The sequence below is a fragment of the Clarias gariepinus genome, chromosome 5 (genome assembly GCF_024256425.1).
Source record: "Clarias gariepinus isolate MV-2021 ecotype Netherlands chromosome 5, CGAR_prim_01v2, whole genome shotgun sequence".
Taxonomy (NCBI): domain Eukaryota; kingdom Metazoa; phylum Chordata; class Actinopteri; order Siluriformes; family Clariidae; genus Clarias; species Clarias gariepinus.
In genome coordinates, this window is record NC_071104.1 from 32961799 (window position 1) to 32974152 (window position 12354).

At 38.6% G+C, this 12354-nt stretch overlaps 1 protein-coding gene across 1 annotated transcript in view; it reads right to left on the reverse strand.

Moving 5' to 3' along the window:
* The window catches only part of nr1i2 (nuclear receptor subfamily 1, group I, member 2), a 38524-nt gene extending 27653 nt beyond the window's left edge, over nucleotides 1–10871 (reverse strand). Inside the window, exon 1 of the mRNA XM_053497313.1 lies at nucleotides 10642–10871. The gene's annotated coding sequence lies outside the window, so the exon portion shown is untranslated. The remainder of the gene's footprint in view (nucleotides 1–10641) is intronic.
* Nucleotides 10872–12354: the final 1483 nt, after the last annotated feature.

Here is a 12354-nt window from a genome sequence, read left to right on the forward strand (position 1 = left end):
GTCATGCCCCAGGGTTTTAACCAATCACAGACCAGACAGAGTTCTTGTAAGCTCATGCAGTCACGCTAATGGAAGCTGGCTGACAATCATTCCTTGTTATTATGTCAATAATCACTATCATCATTATTTATAAGTCACTTAATTATACATAAATGTGGTTTAGACTGACACTTTTAATTGTACGTAATGTGTTATCATTTTATATATATATATATATATATATATATATAAATAGTATTAATTGTGTTTTGTTTTGAAGTCATATATGGAGTCATTAATTTAAAGTTATGCCAACAACATGTAGAAAAGGCTAAATGTTGTTTGAAGAACCAAGATTTTTCGGTTAAATTTGGTTACGAAAAGTGTTTTTTTTTTGTGTGGTGATTCATCGCCACCCTGACTACATAATAGATTTTTTTTTAATTATATTAATAAAAGGGATTATTTATATGGCGCAGAAGCTTCCAACTGGTTCAACAGAAATGCATTTTTTATCGTGTTACATTATCAAAATCATGCGTGTTAAAAGCCTCCAATCTGCCTTTTTCTCCGAACTCCATAAACGAATTAATCTCAAACACACTCATTACACACACTCTTTCACACCGCGAGCACGTATTAGCCGGTAATGGCCCGCATTAGAAACCCAGCGTGCCACTCCACCTGCACGCTCAGGTTCGGAGGTGTTTGAGGAGGTAGAACATTACAGGTTGTACACTCTTTTTATACATTTTCATCTTATGTGGTTGGAGTAAATGAGTTGCTTAGAATTTTTTTTTTTTTACAATTGTAACAAAATCAGAGGGCAAATATAATATCAAACTGGGATTTTTGTATAATTGCAATACTTTTTCACAATTTGAAACAGATCGGCATCTACAGTAAGTATGGTGATAACATCAGATCGGGGGGTGACTGGTGAAACCCATCCTTGTTACCAACAGTGTCCCAATATCTGTAACACTACCATAATGATTTCACAACAGAAAACTTCTGCTGGGATCACAGGATCAGGCTTGTAAGATTTTATGTTTTTTAACCTGCTTGTAGTGAGAGGACACTAATTTGTCCCAATCAGTTGTTTTATATTACACTATATTAAATGACTGATCATATGTTCGTGGTAACCACACTGGTATGCTGTAACATTACAAAGTCTGCCTATTGAAACCAAGTGTCCCAAACGTGTTCCAGCGTGCAGGACAATGCCCCTGTGCATGCAATTTTGCTTTTCTGTGATGCGTTACTTGTGTTTTATCAAGATCAAGTTTCACCTTCATGTGGCTACAAGTCCTTATCGTGGCAGAGAAACAAAAACTTTACCCTGAGTGATTACTTCATCTGTAATATGGCATTACTCACTGTAGCTTGGAGAAGATCTTCTATGCTCTTGGTACATTTACAGTAAATACAAAAAACAACAAAAAAAAAAAATGATTTTTGTTACTTAGAACTTCAGCTAATCCAAAAATGCTAATGCCTCCAGAAAAGTGTACAACAGATACACGACGATAAATATTTATACTGTAGGGATAAAGAGATAAAGAATAAAAGAAGCACATCCTAACACATACACAAGCTGTTCTCCACCACCAGGCCTCATCATCTTAAATTTATATATAAATTGTATATATATATATATATATATATATATATATATATATATATATATATATATACAGTATAATTTAATTTACAACCAGCACTGTGGGCATTAAGCAAGCTAAGAATAAAATAATTAACTAAGCCTCGTGATAATCAGTTCAGTTATGACAGAAAAATAGTTTCTCTGTATAGATGAAAATATGATCCAGAGTGTATTGCGCAACACCAAAGTGTACTTTAGGGCAGAAACTGAAAACTTTACGCAATTTACACTATTCTAAACTCTGAGCAAGAAAGCACAAGTGGACATTTATTCTTTGCACAATTAGATTATTTTCCTGAATTGAGGTCAAATAATATTTATTTGGAGTTTATTCATGTATACAGTAGGTTTAAGTTAAGTGATCTGTACTCTTACAGTAGCTCTGACATGCGTATAGACCAGGAGAGAAACAAACAAACAAACACACACATGCACAATGGAATGTCGGAATGTTCTTAAGTTCACTCACAGGACAAAGAGGTATAGAAGTTCTAAGCATTTCCTGTGTCTACTACATCAAAGAGAATGAGCCGTTGCCTTGTTCTATAGAAATCTGGAAACAAAAAGGAAGTATTGCCATACAGTATGAGGGATAAGAAAGAGAGGGGAGGAAGTATATCAGAGTTGAGGTCATTAATGGAGACATATTAAAAAACACTAAACACAATACATGTAGTTTATTTCAATTAGTTTGATAACAAAACCACCATCCAGGAAAGTAAACTTTATATGGAGTATAAAGTTTCATTCTGAATAATGGACCATAAGCACCAGTAGTGAGATCTGTGAAAAATGGTGGCTGTCGTATGATGCAGAAAATGTCTAAGCATGTAAAATGTGCCTGATAGATGTGATGTACAGTATGAAGTTATGAAACTCAGATAAATAATCAGACCCCAAATCTTTGCTGTGAATTAACTTTGGTAGGGGAAACGATTTAGACCTGATTTGAATTGACTCACTGAACACTTTGTCCCAATAATCTATACTGAGAAATAACTTTTCGAGTTTATTTCACAGCATCTTCAATTAATAGAACGAAATTACAGCGCTGGGCAATGCAGATGGCTCTGTAAGTGGAGCTTAACTGGTTTCTTTTGTTTCGTGGCATAAAAGGCAGAACATTCAGCACTAAATGCTGTTCAATACTAATGTCAGGTGCTGGAGGCATGAGGTTAGTGAAAGACCGGGATAAAATCGCTAGTCTATTGTAATCTTAAATGGTTCAGATCGAGGAGTATGGCTGCAGTCATGTTTAATTACTGCACTATTTAAATTTACATTTTCATCTGCTCTTAGAACACTTAAAGCGGTTCAATCAGATTTTTCGCTTTTTATGGAGTACATTTAAGTTACTGTAAAACCATATTATCAAATAATCTTTCTTCTATGTTATGTTGACCCACAGCTATATGGGCACAACTACATCTTAATAAGCATGTTACGGCATTTAAAAATGGATCAGCTTTAATTCGATTTAATTATGATTTATTTCAATTAAAACAAAAACACCACACCAATCTGGCAACCCTGTCCTTTGCTTATCCCATAAGCATCAGGCAAAGTGTTGCATCCAAGCATAAGAGGACATTTGTGCAATGAAAGATTTTTTGATTTAGCCTAAAATTACCATTAAGCATCAATGTGACACCAACAAGAATAAACTCTTATTGAAGATGAATCGGTTTCTATTAAAATACAGAGTCACATAAATCAGTAATGCAGCCGTATTAATAGTTATTATGGCGTCACGTGGTTACTGTAGCACTCCAGGGTCCGTGTTCGATTACCGCCTTTGTGTTGCATGGAGTTTGCATGTTCTTCCCGTGCTTGGTGGGTTTCCTCCGGGTACTTCGGTTTCTTCCCACAGTCCAAAGACATGCAGATTAGGCTAATCGGCAATTCTAATTTTCCATAATGTGTGAATGAGCGTGCAAGTGTGTACATGTGTGTTATGCAAACACACCTGAGCTTCATGAGGAGACTATGCAAAACTATTCATCGACAAACGTAGGGTTTTTACTTTGTGTTTAAAAAAAAAGTCAAAATGCTATTAGAGTATAAATCATATTAAATATATTAATTAAACATCTTGTATATTAGGGATCATGTTATTAGTCCATACATCGGTTCCCAGCTAATGCTCAATCCCACCCACTGGATGCAGTGCCCAAGCCCGTATAAAAATGGGAGTGTTGCGCCACGAAGGGTAAAACCCGTGCCAAGTTGTTGTGCGGATCAAATGTGGCAACCCCTCGACAAGGGCAGCTGAAAGACTAACAACATAAAACGCTTAAACACTGGATTAATGTTGACATGATGTAGAAATCCAATCGGCTGGCAATAATGATGTGCCGTCTGCATATGAGCTGGGTCTTTCAGGTGAACATCAACAGCTGATTACCATGTAAAGGTTTTTTTCTCTCTTTTTTTTTTTTTTTGGAGATGCAGGCAGTGCCGTCTTTCTTATAGCGCAATTTCATTAACATGCTTCCATGGAAACCTGTTTTTAGGTTCTGAGCTATTTAATTTAACTAATTGAGGCAGTAAGACATTCAGGCTATAAGTATCAAAATAAATGGAACTTATCTTCCTAATTGAGCACAGATATTCCTGATCGTTCGTTAATTCATCATCAGTATAACCCGTTTCCTGGTGAGGAAGGCAGTGGATTTAGAGTCTGTCTTGGGAATTCTAGGTGTGAAGTGGGAATACACCTTGAATAGAGAGCCTGGCCATTGCTAGGCACCATGTGTGCATACAATCCACACACAATTCACACACTCACAGGCAGCTCCCCATAAATATTTCAACTACTCTCGTTTTTTTGGAGGGGAAGAAACCAGAGAACCTGTAAGAAACACAGATGGACACCAGGAGAACATGTGAACATATTGGTTTAATGGTTAGGCACAGTAAATACTGTAATGAACGTAATCCTGCACTATAGGGCCAAAAGTTTATGTTTACTTTTTTTCAATCACATAACTGTTTCACGGTAAAATATCCGAAGGCAGCTGTTTTGGTGGTTTTCTGTATTTGAGTTTTCCTGGGATGTAAGAAGAATTATATTTATTTTATTGGATCTCTACTGCTTCCCTAACACCTTTGAATGTTATTTGTTCTGCAAAAAACTTAGCATTAGTTTAGTTTTGGTGAAAAAAACAGTAAATATGTATTCATAGCCTATACCACTTATTCTATTAAGGGCCTAAAGCTGATTGATTGCAGGGCCCAAGCACACACACTCCATCTATTACATTTAGTTATTTGGCAGATGCTCTTAATCAGAGCGACTTACATTTTTATCTTATTATACTTCGGAGCAGTTGAGGGTTAAGGGCCTCGCTCAAGGGCCCAACAGCGGTGACTTGGTGGTTGTTGGGTTTGTACCTGGGACCTTCTGAACCAGTGCTTTAACCACCGAGCTACCCCTAACCCCATTAGTTTTAGGCCTGTTAGTTTAGTCTGCATGTTTTTGACTGTAAAAAACTGTAGAAACTGAAGTGTATGAATTAAACCAGGGGGAACATGCAGACTACACACACACACAGATGCAAAGGTGGAATTCGAACCTTCAACCCTGGAAGTATGAGGCCACATACCTAACCACCCTGCCACAGTACCGCCAAAATACTAACACTAGTACCTCTTTATACTGCAAGGTAGGACACCAACCCTCTTTTCCCCTAGTATAAAAGGAAACCAGGTGTCTCAGAGCCCACTGCAGTTGTTCCTGGGAACATTCTCCAGACACTGTTCTGTACTCCATACAGTGTAGTGCTATAGAAAAGAAGCAGAACTATGGAAACTGGAGAGTTGTAATGGAAATTCTGACTGCATACATAAAGTAAGACCTAATTAAATTATTGTCAGTTTTTAATCAAGGGTTGTTGGTCGTTAAACTATTCAACAAAATCTTACTATAACCTCAGATTAACAAGTATACTGTACATTGTATTGTATCCTGTATCATATCTACGCGGGGTCACAGGGAGCCTGGAGCTTAACCCAGGTACACCCTGGACAGGGTGCCAGTCCACCACAGGGCACACACCACACACCTCACAGTTAGTCGAATCTACATGTCTTTGGACTGTTTGAGGAAACCAGAGCACCCTGAGGAAACCCACCAAGCACAAGGAGTACACGCAAACTTAGACACAGACCCGAGCCGGGAATAGAAATCCTTAACCCCGGTGGTGCTAAAGAACACTTTACACTGTCCCACCTTTATAGAAAATCTGCTTGATCCAATCTGAAACCAGCAAGGTTAAAGGATAATTGGTTTCTCAAATGCAATAAGGATTCCTGGATTGATAGCATTGTCCTGATTTTCCTCTCCCCAATACGCTACACTATCATACAATCATTATAACAAGCGGCAATGCACTCACACCTTCATGTGTAACTTGGGATTAGTAATCAGAAGGTTGCAGGTTCTGCAAGACTGAGGTAGAATGAGATAAAATGTAAGTTGCTTTGGATAAGGGTGTCTGCTAAATGCTGTGAATGAAAGGTAGCATCACGTCAAAGCGCTGACTTCTTTATAAACTTACAAACAAAACGAGTGGAGATAGTCCTGAGCGTTTTAAAATGTAAAACTAACCATGTGGGCCTTTTTTCTTCTGTATTTGATGCAAACCATTCCACTGTCTTAGGACTGCTGTTAGCAGTAACTTTATTAACTTCATTTAATTTTGAAGCCTTTATTTGACACATATACATTACAGCACAGTGAAATTCCTTCTTCACATATCCCAGTGCAACTGGGGTCAGAGCGCAGGGTCAGCCATGATACAGCACCCCTGGAGCAGATAGGGTTAAGGGCCTTGCTCTAGGGCTTAACAGTGGCAACCTGGTGGAGCTGGGGATCAAACCACCAATCTTCTGATCAGTAACTCAGTGCCTTAGCCTTCTGAGCCACCACTATCCACCACTAGCAAATCTTTTCTTCTTTTAACACTTTTAACAATCACATTATAACAGTATTCACATTATTTTAGAACATCTGTAATGTAGTTTGTAATTGACGTAGGTTTCACAAGTGGTTCATGCTGACTAAATGCCTAATTATGATTTTCCTTTTTATCTTTTTAAATCAGTTTCTTAATAAAATCACAAAATCTCACCAAGGGCATTGAAGGAATTCCCCCAGTCTCTATCTACACGCTGAAGCAGTTAATACAGTCAAAGGATTTCTGTAGAACACTTTCATGCATTAATCAGTAACCAGTACTTGGAATGTACCAAGTACAAAAACATGGGTAAATTTCTACATATTATTTTTCATTAAATTTATACAACCGAAGACAAGATGTTCCAGCTGGTTTATATGAACCTACTTGGTCAAATAGGTTTTGTTGCTACAGTAGCAGCTAAAAGACAGGGACTTGACAAGCACTGTCGCCTTGAACCTCCAGGTCCTGCAATGGGGGCCTGGAGCCTTTCCCAGGAGATATAGTGCACAAGGCGGGGTACATCCTGGACAGGGCGCCAATCCATCGCAGGGCACCCACAAATTCGCTACGGGAAACAGGAGTACCCAGAGGAACCCACCAAGCACAGGGAGAACATGCCAACTCCATGCACACAGACATGAGGCGGAGAATCGAACCCAGACCCCAAAGGTGCAAGCTAACAATGCTAATCACTAAGCCTCCATGCTTGATAATCCTGTTGCTTATTAATGGATCCAAAAATTGTCTGCAAATTGCTGTGGTAGAAGTGGATAACACACTTCAGGCCGTCCTATACAGAAATAATCTGGCTGTTTCACTGTTTCATGCCACCCTGATGTGGAGTAGTTTCTCATGAGGGTACGGTCATGTGGTATTATCTAGGTATCTGATATCCCTCTGGTCATATATAAAACTCTTTGTTGATTCATTTCAACAAAGGCATGTTAACTGCCTCCTGATCATGCATGGAGACTGCAAAACCTTCAGGCAATCGCTGGTTCCTTTTACAGCATTGCTCGAATGCGGAGGGAAGATAAAGGGCTTCTATTCACAAATTCAGTTTAGTCAAATAATAATTTATTAATAATGATAAACTGAACACAAGCAGGCAATTTGTCAGAATGCAAGCATGTATCCAGACAAGGTCTCTCAGTGGTACACAGAGAAGGACACTGAGAAAGCCTTGGGCTGAACTGCAGTTAAAGAACACAATGTTCCTGATTTGTGACAGCGCTACCCTGCCTTAAAGCAGATCACTAGGCAAAGATATATTATCGTTTGCACACAAGTATGTTCCAGTACTGTCAGTATCTCCACTTAGATCAGTGTTTTCTAACTTTGCATGGTTATTGTTCCCATATACTGAAAGTTTATTGCTGTTGCAGCGGAGAAATATGATAAATCAGAGATATGATAAAATAGTTCAGAGGTAAATTAAAGGAGAATCTGGAAATACAGGGTTACATAACCCCCACCCGTCAAACAAAAAGAAAAAAGAAGAAAAAAAACCAGAACAAAAGCATAACAAAAATGTGACTTCTGGTGTTGTGTAATATGTGTGTGGGACATACGTGTTCTTTGCACTACTTTTTTACATACTATACAAGACTAACTATGAAAGCTGTTGAGTCTGGTCTATAAAGTCAGACTATAATAAATAATTCCCAGCCATAGTGAAAAACTGAATCCTTGTTAGCATTTTTATAAACCCAATCGGAACCCCCCCAAAAAAGGAAATAGAAAACCCCCTCAACCTGTTTTCTTTGTACCTTATATCTCTCCTTACAGATCTCAAAACTGATTATTCAGAGGGTGTTTTTTTTTCCTATAAGAACAGCTGTGACAGAGAAAACATTTACATTTTAACCCAGACTCAACAGGAAATACCTCTCGAAACTCAGTTCGAGAATAACTCCATTTTAAACATTACGTGCTTCCGCTAAGTAAATTCTGCAGGAAAACCCCACTCTATCATCACTTCCATACATCCCAATCATAACACTCCCCAAGAAAATACAGTCCTAGAGATGCACTGAAGGAGAAAATGTGACTAATAATTAGATGTGTCAAAACATTCTTTACCTCATTAAGGGCAAAACAGAGGTACAGCTTGGGGTTAATGTCATCCTCGAATGTGATGCTTGGAAAGCCACAAACCACTAAAAGTGTTTTTGACATTTTCATTTTCACAAATCTCAGCTTAAGCAGTTAAACTGATTCAACAGTTAAGTTAGATTTTTACATCTCAACAACATCAAAATCAGCAGTGTCCAAAGAGCTAAAATTCATATAAGAATTCTCCTGTAGACTGATTTTTAATGTATATATGTTGGCATTTAAGGTGGTAATATGTTGCAGTTTCTCTATAACCCTTTAGGTGGCGCTCTCTAAACTATTTTACACATCAGGACCAAGCACAGCATGGTGTGGTAGGGTTTATTCACTCGCAATGTTTATCTAGAATTCTAACAACAACAAAAAAAAGGATAAAAAAAACAGAATTGCAATACAGGAGACTGAATCGACACCAACAGTATCATAATAATGATGATATAAGTTAAGATGTTCTCTGGAGCCTGGCACACAAATATAATGATTTAATATCATGTGGTACAAAAAAATATATAATGATATCTGTAATTTTTAATAAAAGTTTTAAGATGATGTTGATTTACATGTTATATTTCCCCAAACAGAAAGTGCATAAAGTGGGGTCCAAAAGTCAGACCACTAATGAAAATGCTTCTGTTCTGCATGTTTTAAAACAGTATTGTTGTTAGCCTTTCGTCAAGGCATCGCCACAGCAGACCTTCAACAACTTAGCACAGGTTCTACATCGGATACCCTTCCATTGATTTAGGACCAGCACTGCAGCCAACTGTGCCAATGAGCCACCAATGGCAATTTTTTTAATTTATAATAATTTCATTGAATTATTACATTATCAGCAACAAATAGAGTTGAAAACATTTTTTTATATTAATTTCAGGATTTCAAAGTTTCTCGTGTGTCCCTATTTTGCTATAATGAAGACGTGACCTTTTGTACAAAGCAGTTATTATCATCATCATCATTATCATCATCATCATCATCACAAAGTTGCCCTAGGAATAGTGCAGAATCTTGAATATCTAAGAAACAGATCATTTGCTTTTTTTATTCTAAGAGCTTCTCTTTGTTCTCTTACTTACTCATCATCTATAACACTTTATCCTGTGTACAGGGTCATGGGGGGCCTGGAGCCTTTCCTAGGAGACTTAGTGCACGAGGTGGGGTACACCCTGGATGGGGTGCCGATCTGGCACAGGGCACACACACGTGCTCATTCACACACTACGGGCATTGTACGAACGCTGATTAGCCTAATCTGCATGCCTTTGAACTGAAGGACGTAACCTACCAAGCAGGTCAAAAACATGCAAACTTCATGCACACAGAGTTATAAGTACCACACATTTCTTTTTATTCCTTATTTTAAGTGGTCTCAGACCACTTTTGGACCCCACTGTACAGTAAGTGCAGGTAAAATGTATGAAAAGGTTTTGCATCCAGACAAGACCTAAAAAGTCTTACTCGTGTGTGTGTGTGTGTGTGTGTGTGTGGCAAAAAAGTTTCACTGTACTTCTCAAAATGTGCTTTAGAATACTATCACTAACACAAAAACACACGAACGTATTTCCCACACCAATGTGACTTCCAGTCAGCTTACAGCACTGATTTTAAAGTGCTGTTAGTTGTTTCTAAATCACCTAAGGACCTTTGGACCTTTCTTGGAAGCAATGCACATTGTCTATATGGTGGACAGAGACAATCTGATAGACTGGTAGACAATCTGTAATGTGTTCTCAGCTCGGATTGTCACTGGAGCTCAGATAAGGACAGATTTACTGTACAAACATTTACTTACTTCATGCCTTTAGGACTGAATTGCGAAAGCAATGTGTAAATCCTTCCCTTACTGTATTTACTTACAAAGCACACTGTATTGTGTAATGAGTTTTAGAAAGTTTTAAAGAAATAAACTCGACTCACCATGTCATCATCATAATCACCAAAACCATAATCAGGTCGTGCACGCGCGGGTCCTGTAATAATATCCCATGCTCAGACGTTACACTGTCACGCGCTGGTTCCGATCAAAGTCAGGCTGCGACTTCAAAGCGGACAGATTTCGCGGGTTTCTGCGCCGCTCGTGCCGCGTTCTCTCTTTTTGGTTCTCCGCGAGCACACACACGCGCGCGCAGTGAAGCACCGACACACGGTGTGAGCAGAAGCGCAGAGGCGCACTCTCAGAGCCCGGAAGTAGCACTTCTTCCTGGAACAGGATTAATAACATGCGTGGACTGAGTGCTGGCGGTGTGACTGTTGTTGTTATTCCAGTTATTCTTGCCTTGTTTTTTATTTGTTTTTTTTTATTTTGGAAACATACTCGCAGAATTCCATTTACACATTTGCTTATGAATTAAAGTTTATTTCACTTGTTTGAAACCACAGCAGGTGTTCCAGCTGTGATTGTAACCATAGGATTATATTATTTGAACATGAATATATATTATTGCATATATATATATATATATACATATTGCATATCCTGTGTACAGGGGGCCTGGAACCTATCCCAGGACGGGGTGCCAATTCGTCTGAGGGCACACACCATGGTCAATTTGGGAATACACATTGGCCTAATCTGCATGTCTTTGGACTATGGAAGAAAACCAGATTACCCAAAAGAAACCCACCAAGCATAGGGATGCCCGAGGTGGGAATCAAACCCTCAACCATGGAGGTGCAAGGTCACAATGCTCCAAACTCCCAGGGATGGGAATCAACGCCTGACCCTAGAGATGCGAAGCCACAGGGCTGACACATTGGATTATATCAATGCACATTAGCATTAATAAATGTAGTCTAGATTTTATACGTTGTCATTAAAATTCTCAAAGGTCCATAGTAGAAAACTGCAAACAATTTAAAAGTTAACAGCCATATTTACAGTAAAGTACACTGTAAAATGCTGTCAATTTTATAGTAGCTTAGTAATAATTAATTTCACTGTCAGTGCAGTGTCATAAAAATATTTTTAAAAACATTTTCTTTATACAGGACACAATTGAGCTGAAAGGTCTTGCAGGGCTCGCAGGGAGCCTGCAGCATGTGCCAGGTAACTTAGGTCACAATGCATGTACACTCTGGATGGGGTGCCGGCCGATTACAGCGCACAAGCACACACAGCTAATAAACTGAAACTGTGTCTTTTGACTGTGAGAGGAAACCTCAAAGTACAATGAGAACATGCAAACTCTGTGCAAACAGAGCAGAGGCGAGATTCAACCCCCTAACCCTTGAGGTGCAAGGTGACAGGGCTAACCACCAACCCGGCATGCTGCATCATCAGTAATTCTCTTCCTTTAAACATCCTGCTATATTTACATTTACAGTTATGGCATTTGGCAGACTCTCTTATAAAGACTGACTTACATTTCTATCTCATTATACATCTGAGCATTTAAGGGTTAAGGGCCTTGCTCAAGGGCCCAACAGGGGCAACTTGGTGGTGCTGGGGTGTAAATCTTCTGGTCAGTAGTTTAACGATCAGTATTCTAATGCCGTAACCACTGAGCTATCCCTTCTAAATTTAACCAGGAACATGCTGCATTTTTTGTCGAGAAAAGGTAATGGAGCAAATATTTATACAGCAGCTGTAATAAGACAACTGATAACAGGATTTTTTTTTTGTCCAGATAA